The sequence below is a fragment of the Euprymna scolopes genome, chromosome 23 (assembly GCF_053919585.1).
Source record: "Euprymna scolopes isolate OS-2025 chromosome 23, ASM5391958v1, whole genome shotgun sequence".
NCBI classification, from domain to species: domain Eukaryota; kingdom Metazoa; phylum Mollusca; class Cephalopoda; order Sepiida; family Sepiolidae; genus Euprymna; species Euprymna scolopes.
Window position 1 is genome coordinate 64,328,474 of NC_136504.1, and position 13,763 is coordinate 64,342,236.

General features: G+C 34.0%; 1 long non-coding RNA gene across 1 annotated transcript in view; it reads left to right on the forward strand.

The window, feature by feature from the left end:
• The first annotated feature begins 7,644 nt into the window (after positions 1-7,644).
• LOC145245706 (uncharacterized) overlaps positions 7,645-13,763 on the forward strand; it is a 116,991-nt gene continuing 110,872 nt past the window's right edge. Inside the window, exon 1 of the long non-coding RNA XR_013863018.1 lies at positions 7,645-7,686. This is a non-coding gene — a long non-coding RNA (uncharacterized LOC145245706). The remainder of the gene's footprint in view (positions 7,687-13,763) is intronic.

Consider the following 13,763-nt stretch of genomic DNA (forward strand, 5'->3'; position numbering starts at 1 on the left):
ATATAACCGTGTAAAGTATATTATCGAACTAAATGTGATTTTGCTGATCTTAAATTGCAAATCAAACTGTGTTCAGGCTTTTTGAATTCGATAAGGGATTGTGGTTCTGGGTTAACGATTTCTATTGGTCAATGAACCTGGCTTTCTTTGCCGAACAAAGCAACTAATCAAATGAGATAGTAATTCACTTTTCAACTAATCCCACGCGAGTGACCATTCAACTGAGAAAGCAATAAAGATAAAGATATCAGCCGGTCAGCGAACTATGAATAGTGACTCACCAGTCCCTCTTTCCTGTCCACCTGTGTCGCTGAAGCACTATAGCCGTAATGCACCATTGGTTCGACAATCATCGATCCCACACACCTGTCTCAGCTCTACTACAAACGATACTACAATTACTAATGCCTTAATAACTTATATTAATAAAAATTAATAGTGGAACCTGTGGAAATTCCACAGTTGTATACGTTATCCATTGTATATGACTGTCGTGCATTCTATGGAATGCTGATCCGAAGCTATTATATCACCTTTGTTCAAACTGAAACACAATACTGCATTTACTTTAGGGGGCGTCCTATTTAATATATCCGCAAATTTATTGGAAATTGCAATTTATAAATAATAAAATAATTGCAATTACTTTTCCGATTTTTTTTTCAGATTTATACAATCATGCCCATATTTTTTTTTATTGTCTTTTAAAGTTAATGAGTTCTTATTCTTCTCATGAGTCAGGGAAGAAAATAGTAAAGAATTTACATAATAATTATATGATTGTTTCTACACTACGAAACGGGTGCTGTCAAAAATTGAACATTTGATAAAAATTATCGAGAGCGCTCTGATTTGAAGTTTATTTTTAAAATGGAAAGGAAATTTACATTTTATTTTATTTTTAAATTGCGCATGTGCCAAAAAAAATCGAAAACTCACCATTCATATTCGAAAATGTCAACTTTTATAGGTTTTCAGGTATACTGACAAGGTTGAGAGTGTTTATTCCGAAAGCCGTACTTAATATGGAAAGGTTGGTAGGTGTTTGTTTCAAAGCCGCTCTTCATTACAAGCATATTGATGTAAAAGTCGACATTTTGAATGTGAACGGCGAGTTGGACTTTTAAAAAATACCAAAAATTTTAGCAAACTGGAATTTTTCATTAAAAAATTAAGTTATTTCGTTTCTATGATTAAAATTTTATTTTTGTATAAACAATTTTTTTTATATATATAAAAAGTAAGCTTGTTCAATTTTATTCTTTCGATTTCTTTCGATTGTATTGGCGCATTCGCAATTAAAAAAAGAAAAAAAAACGATTCATATTGAACAAAATTTAAATTTCCGTTCCATTTTCACCAAGTCAGAGCGCTCTTGACAAGTTTTATTGAACATTTTAACACACTGAAAGAAATAAACAGTAAGATGGACAACATCTTGGAATTTGGAATACAGTCATTTTGTCATTTATTTGTATATGCTCTGTAGTTATATTTAACATTAATTGAGCTTCATAAATAAAGGGATTGGTGTAAAGGGTGAAATATAATTGAATAAGCATATATATATATATACATACATATATATACGAGCAAACAGTTAATAAAACATGTTAAAAAATACTTTGAAATGAGTTAAAAACATATTCCATCTGAAAAGGAAACACTAGATAAGTGGATAGTCCTTAATCCGCGGAGTTTCGAAGAAATACTTTTCTTCTCATCAGAGAGTAGGAATTAGCAAATTAGGAATTAAAATGCGGGATCGGATTTTGCATGCAAAAGTATTTGATGAAACAACAAGTAAGTCAAAGATCTTACTTGAAAACAAAAAAAGTGAAGCAGAGGGAATATGATGAAGAAAAATTATTTTATTTTATTTAATTTATTTTATTATATATATATATATATATATATATATATATATATATAAGTCTTGGGACTGTTTCAACCTTTAAAATTAAATTTACAAAAGAGAAATAAAAATAGCATTTTCATCCCAAGTCCTTTGTTACAATATTATTTTGCTCGTAATTCAATTAATCTCCTGCAATCACTACATGAATTTGCTTCCAAGAATTCACACTAGTCATAATATTATTTTGGGATCATCAGATGTTTATCATAAAACACTGTTTCGGTGATTTAAAAACACAACAGTATATTAAATCATGGCTACTCAGCAGTTTTGATCAAACACTACTTCCCTTTAAAGACAAGAACAGAAACTTTGAGAATATTAAGGATTACATTGGCTAACCTATTCATGTCACTAAAAATGTCTTCCTTACCTGCCTCATTCGTCTTTATCTCCAAAAAACGAAACTGCTCGTTATTTACAAAACTGTTGTATTACATATAGTTTGGATGAATCTATTTTACTACTTATCACCCCTTTATTGTTTTTTTTTTTAATATTTATATATATATATATATATATATATATATATATATATATATATATATATATATATATTATCTACTTATGATATTCTATTACAGTTTATGTAAAAACATTTTAATAATATCTAAATGCGTTTTTTCTTATGCTACTAGCCTGGGTATTTGGAGGTGTGTGTTGAGCAAAACAAATGTGGTAGTAGGCAGGCGAGCTCGAACCATACCGTGAAAAAGGACAAGAACGTTGAAAAAAAAAACGTGACGTCTTGCCATTGCGTCCATCGCCAAACCAGAAGTGGCAAAGGTTTAAATTAAGGCTAGTAAATTAAAAAGAGGGGATGACTTTCGAAAATATCAGCGAAAAAAAACGACCCCTCCTTGTAGAAAAGTGCACAGTTGAGGGTGAAGGAATAAACGTTTAAAGCCAATTTTTCGATATTTGTCGTCCACAGGGTCGAGTTTCAAAACGATACCGATCTCGTGAAAATCCGTAGCCTATGTCAAAAGTTTTAGGCAGAGATACTTACATACATACATACATACATACATAAATACATACATAAATGATTGCAGCAAATTCGCTTTCGAACATTGCCATTACTCGATATAGCACAAAAAAGGTATATAGAAACACGAAAACATTCAGTGATGGGCTGCACGAATGTGACTCTTAAGCCCTACTAAACTCTGGCATTCCTTAGCACACATTGTACAGACATGTGCACCACTAGCAGCACATTCTTGATGTTCTTTTCTATGCAGGATCAAATGCCGTTTCAAACCGCCTGTCGTTTTATACATCCACCCGCAGTTGATGCAGGTTAACTGGCAACTCAGGACTGCTTTGTTGCCCACTGCGCCGATGAGTAGACTGGTGACTCATCAGCCCAGCTCTGCTCAGACATATTCTTCCGCACACCTCACACTTCAGGCCAATTTGGCCCCCCTTCCCATCCACGGCTCCTTTCACTCTCCTTTTCCCTGTGTGTGTGTGTGTGTGTGTGTGTGTGTGTGTGTGTGTGTGTGTGTGTGTGTGTGTGTGTGTGAGACAATTTTTCATAAAACACTCGCAGAGGAAGTAACTCATACGAAATATAATGATCACTAGAAAAAATAAAAACAAAAATCTGCAGAAATAATCCTTAATATTAAGAACCATATTGTAAGAATGGTGTAGTATAAGTAATTGAGCAATTTTATTTGGCTGGGATTCTCTTATATATATATATATATATATATATATATATATATATATATATATATATATATATATGGGATTCTCTTATATATATATATATATATGGGATTCTCTTATATATATATATGGGATTCTCTTATATATATATATATATATATATATATGGGATTCTCTTATATATATATATATATATATATATATATATATATATGTGTGTGTGTGTGATTCTCTTATATATATATATATATATATATATATATATATATATATATATGGGATTCTCTTCCAATATTCGGTAAGACTTGAAACCACTAGATTCACAAAACTTGTAATCTAATTCATTTCAATATTTTATGGTATATATATATATATATATATATATATATATATATATATATATATATATATATATATATATATATATATTATTGATAAAGACGAATTTACATGGTTGCGACACTGGACATGCTAATGTTTCGGACAAATGGTCGATCAAGATCACAAGTCCTCTTCGGGTGACTTAATAAAGTTCATCTTCCACTGAAGAAGTAGTTCGGTTCTTAAATATGTAAGAATCAAACTTTTTCAGTAGAAGACAGCCTTTATTAAGTCGCCTGACGAGGACGTATGGTCTTGATCGACCATCTGTCCAAAACAGTAGCATGTCCAGTGTCGCGACCATGTAAACTTGTCTATTTCAGTGCAAATATATCTTTTGCATTGAGCACTCTTAATAACCTTGTTAAATTCACAAGTTTTCTTCATTGAATAGCTATAACTTGGTATATATATATATATATATATATATATACATATATATATATATATATATATATATATATATATATATATATATATATATATATATATATATATTACATTGAGGAAAACCGAATATACGGTCAAACATTTTTTCTTGTAAAACCAAGTTTTGTTTTTCAAAATATTTCAATAGAAAAAGGAATAAAAGAAACAAAGAAAATATATAAACATTTTTATACATTCTTCTCACACACACACACACACGCACACACGCACACACACACACACGCACACACACACACACACACACACATATATATATATATAATAGCTGAACTATCTATTTTCTACCTGATATGATACAATAACTCTCCATCTATGACTGACTTTCTTAGATGAAAATGTTTTGTTGTTTTTTTGTATATTCAGAAAACTTGGCCTTTCATTCGATTCTCCACTGTATCCTGTCAGACGCGATAATAAAAAAAAAATGGTCTGATTAGTTCGGATAAAAAGCATTGGAATTAACATGAAAGAAATACTTGTAGGAATCGGTTAACAATTAATCCCATTCTTATTTCAAACCTACAAGAGTTATAGATTCTTTATACTTGTTTCTTTCACAAGATTCTTTCATCTTCCTTTGATGTATTCCGACTTCTAAACGGAACAGACATCGAATAAGTTTCAATCTACATCGAATAATACGCTAAGGCAATTTCATATCGGTATGTACGTTATCACCCGTCATCTTTTTTTATTTTTTAAAATTTCATCGTTGTCTCAAATGTAAAATTTGAACTAAAATAAATCTTCTTGACCTTCCAACTAGGATGAAAGTGTAGTATCTGTTATGTTCAAAAACGGTACAATGATATCGTGGGGTCTGTGTCTACATTGAATGTCCAGAGAATGGAATTATGACACAAATTATTACAAGGGTTTTGGAGATAAATCCTTATAAATAGAACACCGGTCATACAATAATATTCTGGAGCCTGCAGTCTGACTCTTTTGGTCAAATTATTAGTCCCTCGACAAAAGGAGAGTGGACCTGTAAATTCACCGTTGTCCATTCGTCTGTCCACACTTTTTTCACTAACTACGCCTTAGAATTTAAAAAAAATTTGCACAAACATTAAACATGATATGAGTAAAAAAGTAACAGAATGAATTTTCTGGGAAAAACTCTGGTTGCCCCTCTTCGCGATAACTCTTGGGTGTGCCCTTGGGGCTCTTTTAGGGCTAATCAAAACACTCCATTTTTGGAACTATTTTACCATATTTGTCCAAAGTTTTCTTTGTATGTTTATTTAGCAGTTTTGCATGGTGCTGAACTGAAATTTAAATATGTTAAAATCTTGGGGACTTTTGGTGTTAAATGGGGAGGGAGAGCAAATGATGGGCTTGGTCATTTCTTTTTGCATGGTGCAGAACTCAAATTTATGTAAGTTAAGGCCTAAAACTGCACCGTTTGTTCATTTTCACCCTGGTTTGACGTTCGTTGGGGACTTTAGGGGCTAAATGGTGGGGGGGCAAATGCTGAACTTAGTCATTTTTTATGCCTCGTTCACTGTACACTCACGGAGGACAATGCATGCTTCACTTGTTTTATTTTGTATCAATAGCCCTGATGAGTTATGAGAAATACTGAGACATAATTGCATGTGGGACATTTTAAATGTTTATATAATTTAGAATCATGTTAACACTTGTTTTCGCCAGATCACTGTAGTAAAGCAATAATTAGCCTGGCCAGTACCAGATGGGTGACCATTTGGCAAGGCTGGGTGCTGTATGTACCGCACCGACTTGTAAAAATGTCCAGGTTAGTATCTGGTGGTGCGTTTAATTCACTGGGGGATATATACCCCTGAATAAATTCGCCTGGTGTGTAAGTGACAAGACGGTACTCCACATAATGGTGTACTGGCAACCTGCTGAGAGATGCCTGCATGTCAAGCACATGTTTGCCGCAGCTAATGGTAACATCTGAATGTGTGTAACACAAATTGTGCCTCTTGGATCACCTAAAACACTTCATAGCTGGGGCTGGCTTAATCCTAATGAGCAAAATGTATACTCGTATCCGAGTTCTGCCAACGACAACAACGATATACGTGTAATTATTCCAGGTTAATATTGTTCATAGGTGATAACATCCAATGAGTTTAACGAGGTTTATTTAAGAGTGACAATACCAAAGTAGAGCAAGATATATTTATTTACTTTTTACATAAACATTTAGGTATCGCTAGACAGCCATGAATATGTTTCAGTCAACTAGTTATGAATAACATTAGACATCAGCAGGCGATACTGCTTTTAAAAAAGAAAATCTTTTAAAAAATTAAACAAAATGTTCAATTTTTGTTTTACTGTCCGTAAATATTGTCTTATATGTATATTTATTCTTTTTCTGTTTTTCCTGGCTTTCTTTTTTCTTTTTCTCGATTCACAAATTTAAAAGGCGTATATCGCGTGATTGCTTATAAAAAAAAAAACTGTGAACTTTTTTGCCAATTTTTATTTGAGAATTTTCTTTTGTAAACCAACATCGCCTGATGATATCTCTAGTTATTTATAACTAGTTGAATGAAACATATTCCTGACTGATACCTTAATGTTTATACAAAAATGAAAAGTATATCTATATACATAATTATTTACTACAATAATTATTAAATACCTAAATGTTTATGCAAAAATGAATAAAAAGTATATATATATATATATATATATATATATATATATAAAATGAAAATTACAATTGAATTTACCAAAATGATCCGAGATGGTAAAATTAAAGTAAATTATAAATATTAAAGAATTAATATTTATAAAATTATCTCAGCCAGATATAAAAGCTCGATAATACCAAATAGGAAATAGAGCTTATAATATATATATATATATATATATATAATTATTTACTACAATTATTATTAAATACCATGAGACACTAGTGTTTTCATCCTTTCATCAGTGCAAGGTGTCATGATTCACTGGTCGAGAGATTTGAACCCAGCATTGAAGCCATCTCTGACTCCATTAGCGAGGACCAAATCTTTTCAGTCACTGTTAACCGCGAGAAATATTGTCGAAATTTAAATATTTATTTATCGATGAGCACTTTATAATTGAAATAAAGTCAGGCTGACTTTATTTCAATTATAAAGTGCTCATCGATAAGAAACGAGTTTCTTAAAGAGGCTGACATAATTTCAGAACTTTCACAAAAAACACTCATCTAGCCAAAACCACAATCATTAATTCCCAACACTCTTTATCTGTGCCTAAACCTAAACGTAGATTCCATGAACAAAGTTCTTAGAACTGCACGCCTGTGGAACTCTCTTCCGTTGGCCTGCTTTCCAGCTGACTACAGTCTGATTGTCTTCAACGTAAACAAGTTTTTGATGAACCGTCTCCTTAAGTAATCCAATTTACAAAATTCCAACTACTTATGTTTATTATGCTATAATCACATTGACTAATGTATACCCATTAACCCTTATTCTCGAGTGGCATCCGGGCCTTAATAAGTGGTGATTCCTGTGTAAAGAAAAACCCTATAAGGAAAGAACTCATACAAAGTAACTTATATATATATATATATATATATATATATATATATATATATATATAAACGTCACTTTGTGTGTGTGTGTGTGTGTGTGTGTGTGTGTGTGTGTGTGTGTGTGGCTGTGTGTGTGGATGTGTGTGTGTGTGGCTGTGTGTATGCGTTTGTTCCTTCCTCGTAGGTTTTGAAACCAAGTCTATCTTTTTGCAAATTTCACACAAAGGTAATTTATATTTCTGACAGTGTTCTAAGATATGTTTTATACAGAAATTCATTTGCTAAGTATCGAAAATCAAAAAATTCTAATCTTAAAAATAGTCTTTCTTTTCTTATAGATAAAGAAAAGAATTTTTACAGGGGACACTACATTACATTACACCAGTGGAACCTTGACTGGTGTAATGTAAAAACTCTTCTTTTTTATCTATATGATAAGGAAGACTATTTTTAAGATGGTAAAGCCCAAATATTAACTGACATGATATTGTAAACAAACAAAGACGGAATTTGATGAACGACATTATCATTATTATTTGTTTAAATGGTTGTTGCAAATTAGTTCACTGGGCAAATTATTCCTTGTAATATATAATAATCAATCGAGAAGTGTTTCTATAATAAAACATATGCAATCTGCATGAATTAAAATATCATGTTTAAGTGTATTGTATGATCAGGCAATGTCGGGGCATACAGCTAGTATATATATATCTATGATAGCTGAAATTTCTATCGGCGTTTTATTTCTAAGTGGAACTGACATCGAATGAATTCCAATTCAGTGTTATTGTCAGTAGAAAATTCCCAATAGATTTATTTATGTGTGAGATGATATTTTTCTGTAATGCATACATCAAAATAGTGGACTCAGAGACTGTGTCCTCGTACTAGTCTGCTTTTAGAAATTCACTTCCAAACTAGTCTACCTCTGAGCAGGCCTTTATTTATCCCTCTTTTTCTGAAGCTTATCCTTATCACTTCTTCCAATGTTTTCATTGGCCTTCGATTTCCAACTGACCTTGTTCTATATATATTAAGCGAAGAACTCTCATCTCTTCCTTTAAAGTTGTGATGCCATTGAAGTCGCTTGTTCCACGCACATCTCCCCATAGAATTCAGATTTAATCTTCCGCTGAGATTGTCATATATAAGACTGTCAAAGATTCACATTGCACAGCCATCGAATTATTCTCATGCAACGTTTCTTTCCTGCAACGTTTCTAATTGATAATTTTCTACCGTATCCATTACCACTTTTCTTAGATTCGTTTTTATTCCATCTGTTATTAATATTCTATGTTTCAATATTTTACTTCTTTAATTTTCTCTGATTTTTTACATTTAATCTTTTATTTAAACTTAACTAAATCTTCATTTTGTTTTAACTTGTATTGCTTTGCAAAGTTCAGAAATCTACACCCATATATCAAAATAATAATAATAAGATGATGATGATGATCGCGGCGGTGGTCGCGGCGGTGGCGTGGGTGTGTTGATGATGATGATGATGATGATGATGATGTGAACACAAAGATTCACGAAGGGTCTAGTATAATAGCAAAATGTATGTGGTCATGTATGTTTGAAAGTTGCAGCAGCAGCAGCCATAACTATTGGCTGCTGCTGCTGCTGCTGCTGCTATTGAATGCTCCTGGTGTTTGTGAATGCATTATCAATGCTCATTGTTGTGTTGCCTGTGGAAGGCTCTAGTAGCTGCTGCCAATCTATACGCGAAGACACTTTTCCTTCAAGATTCGGGAAAATATCTTTTTAGCCTGTGTTTACTCTGTCATGTTGCATGGCCATCTGATTGGCAATAGATTCGGCTTAATAACTTAATGTCATAATTAGGTGGATGTGAAGTTGCAAACTGGACGAAAGAATCATTTGAATTGTGTTTCATCAAAAACATGGTATTGGTAGGTTTATTCTCGAGTGGCCTCCGGGCCTTAATAAGTGGTGATTCCTGTGTAAAAGAAAAACCCTATGAGGAAAGAACTCACACAAAGTAACTTATATATATATATATATATATATATATATATAAACGTCACTTTGTGTGTGTGTGTGTGTGTGTGTGTGTGTGTGTGTGTGTGTGTGTTATGTTGGCTTTATGTACTTGTTGCTTCAGATAGTTTAGCTATGTACAGCATGCCACGTCTTGCATCAACTCCATAACACGCCGGGATACCTAGTGACTCGGGAGTGTGGTACACTAATAAAAGCCTAGCTTAAGTATGTAACAAGTTATATGACTACAACTGATGTAAACTCTTTGAATCAGTGTAAGACATTACTTGGTCTTACCTACCGTAGAATCTGATACACTACACTTCTGTATGCTAAATATCAAAACAAGATGATAATTATTATCTATAATATAAATCTCACCCGTTTGTTTAAATGCATGTATGTATGTGTGTATGTTTGTATGTATGTTTGTTGATATGAATAAGTGAAGGAGTTGTGCCGTTGTGGACGCATCTTGAATTTAAAAGTTGTACAAACAGTGAAGCGAATGACTGCCTCTTCTACGTGCTGTGCGTATTGGATTGTTTTTCTCTTTTATTCATGTTAAGTTCACTTATTCGTACCAACTATCATCAACGTCGACTTGAACGTTGAGGTTTTAAGCATCGAAGCGAATGACTGTCTCTTCTACAAACTGTGTATACTGGATTGTATTTCTCTTTTATTAATGTTAAATTCATTTATTCGTACCAACCATCATCATCGTCGTCATGAATGTGTGTCTATGCATATGTATGTACATGCGTATATGTATGCGTGTATGTGTGTATGTGCATGTTGGCATGTCTGCAAGTGTGTGTACATGCGTATGTATGTTTGCGTGCATCTGTATGTATGCATTTATATGTGCATGCATGTGTTTATTTCCATGTGTATGTGGGGTTGAGAGGGCTCCCGTAAGCCATGGTGAAGGCAACTCCTCTAGGAAAATCAAACCTCTGATTTAAAAAACCATAAAACAGGAGACCAGTACCTGCATTAAGGTGGTCTGCAGTTTGACTTGTTGCTGGCTCTCTTTCTCTTGCTTGTTTCTGGATCTCAACATTTTGAACCTAGAGAGAGACTAAGCTGTCGTACAAAGCTAAAACTTTGTAACATTATCTTTGTATAGATACTCCCTCAGGCATTTGTCTATAAAATAATAGTCCCATGGCGATAGAAAAGTTGTGACATGTGTAAGCGTGAAATGCTGGAAGCATGTAATCACTGATCTGCCATCATTATATGTATGTATGTGTGTGTGTATGTATGTTATAGTTAGGTAAAGTCATATGCTACTGGTACCATGTAACCCAGTACTACCTGCCTCATGATTGGGTCACTGGCGACTAAACTGGTTCCCCCAACAGACTTGTTTGGTGAGGAGTTTGGCTAATCTCCCTGAAGGATTAAAAACAAGACCTTCCAAAGGGTGAATGAACCCTTTTTCGGGGTCAACGACCAACTACCACCGTGTATATTTGTGTGTATATATATATGTGTTGGGGTGGAGAGGCCTCCCATAAGCCATGGTGAAGGCAACCTTTCTAGGAGAAGCAAATCTCTGATTACAAAAAACCATAAAGCAGGAGACCAGTACCCGCATTAAGATAGTCTGCAGTTTAACTTGTTGCTGGCTATCTTGCTTTTGCTTGTTGCTGGATCTAAACATTTTGAACCGAGAGAGAGACTTAACTGTCATACAAAGCTAAAACTCTGTAACACCATCTTTGTATAGATACGCCCTCAGGTATTTGGGCTCATGGACATTAAGTGTCTGAGGAAGTGGCACTCGTCTGACAAGATGCTGCAATCATCATGTATGTATGTATGTATGCATATGTGTATGTATGTTTATATATGTACATGTGTATGTATATGTATGTATATCTGTGTATATGTATGTATATACGTATGTGTGTATATATGCTTATGTGTGTATGTATATATGTTGTGTATATGTATGTGTATATATGCATATATACATGCATGTGTATAAATGCATATATATGTATGTGTATATGTATGTGTATGTATATATGAATATATGTGTATGCATATGTATGCGTATATGTATGTATATCTGTGTATGTATTCGTATGTGTATGTATGCATGTGTGTATGTATATGTATGTATGTATGTGTATGTATGTGTATTTATTATGTTGTGTATGTATGTAAGTATATATCTGTATATGTGTGTATGTTTATAGATATGTATGTGTATATGTGTCTATATGTATGTATGCATGTATGCATGTATGTATATATATGTATGTATACCCATGACTGTCTTTAGTGTCATGTCTGCTTGAGTGTGTCAATTCCTTGGCAGGACTAAAAAAGTCATCTTCAGGCATATGGACTTTCAGTGATTGAGGGAGTGGCACTCGTCTGTCAAGACATTGCAATCATCATGAATGTTTGTATGTCTGCCTAAAACTTTCGACAGTGGCGACGGATTTTCATGAGACCAGTATCGTTTTGAAGCTCGACCTTTTGGACGAAAATATCGAAAAATTGATTAAAAACATTAATTCCTTCAACCTCAACTGAGCACTTTTCTACAAAGAAGAGTTGCTCTTTTGCCGATATTTTCGAAAGTCATCCCCCCTTTTTTCGATTGGCTAGCCTTAATTTAAATATTCGTGACTTCCGGTTTGGTGATGGAAGTAACAGTAAAGACGTCACTTTTTTTTTTCATTTTCTTTTCCTCCTTCGCGGTACGGGTTCGAGCTTGCCTGCCTACTACCACATTTTATTTTTTTCTTGTGCAACACACATCTCCAAACACCCGGGCAACGCCGGGCACTCAGACTAGTCATTCATAAATCCTCCATACATGTCACATTATTATAATGTGACATGTATGGAGTTCTTGTAGACAGTCAGCAGTATATTCCCTTTGTCAGCTTGATGACTGATCAAAAACAGATTTTCCACACCTTCTGGAACCTCTAGTATTAAATTCTGCCGAATATTCACTATATAATAAATATATTAAATAAAAATATATACAGGGCGAAATGGTAAAAGTGTCGCCCTAAAAAAAGCAACACTACAATTTTATTTTTAAATTTTTATTGAAAAAATCAATTCAAGTAACTTGATTCTGTAGTAGAGATGACATGTATTCAATGTAGCCGCCTTCAACCTCAATCACCACCTCGATACGTGTCCAGAACTGAGAGCATGCCTTTTCCACAAGTGCCGATGGGAGCTTAGCAAATACTTGGTGGATGGCGGAGATCAGATTGACTTTGATATGGTGGGAGGGCATGTTGGTGATGTTCTCAACGTATAAACAAACGAAGCCGTCCAGCAAGTTCAAGTCGGTGAGGAGGGGAGGGGGTAGTGAAAAAGGGTACAAACTCGTAGCACTCATTCTGAAGCTAAGCCTGGGTCTCTTTGGACTTATGAACCAGCACCGAGTCCTGCTGTGACACCCAGGGTCTGCCAGCGGTCACCTGATTGCACTAGGGGATCACCACACACTTTAGCCCATCCAGATACCCTTTGGTGTTATCTTTCAAGTTGACTTCGAAGATATGAGGTGGCATGATGTGGCCCTCACTTGAAACCAAACGAAAGATCATAAACGTGGCTGGAAACTTTTTTTCATCACTCTGGGCGTGTCTCTATTATATTAGTAGCAATCCAGCGATACATTTTTAAGGTGCTGGCAATGGTACTGTTGTCATAACTTGAATCGGTAGAGAGTAAGAGGTATACAGCGGCACATCTCCGATCACGTTCGTTGAACATTGTATCACTTTCAGACATCATAGAAGGTTTCTTTGCACTTGGAAT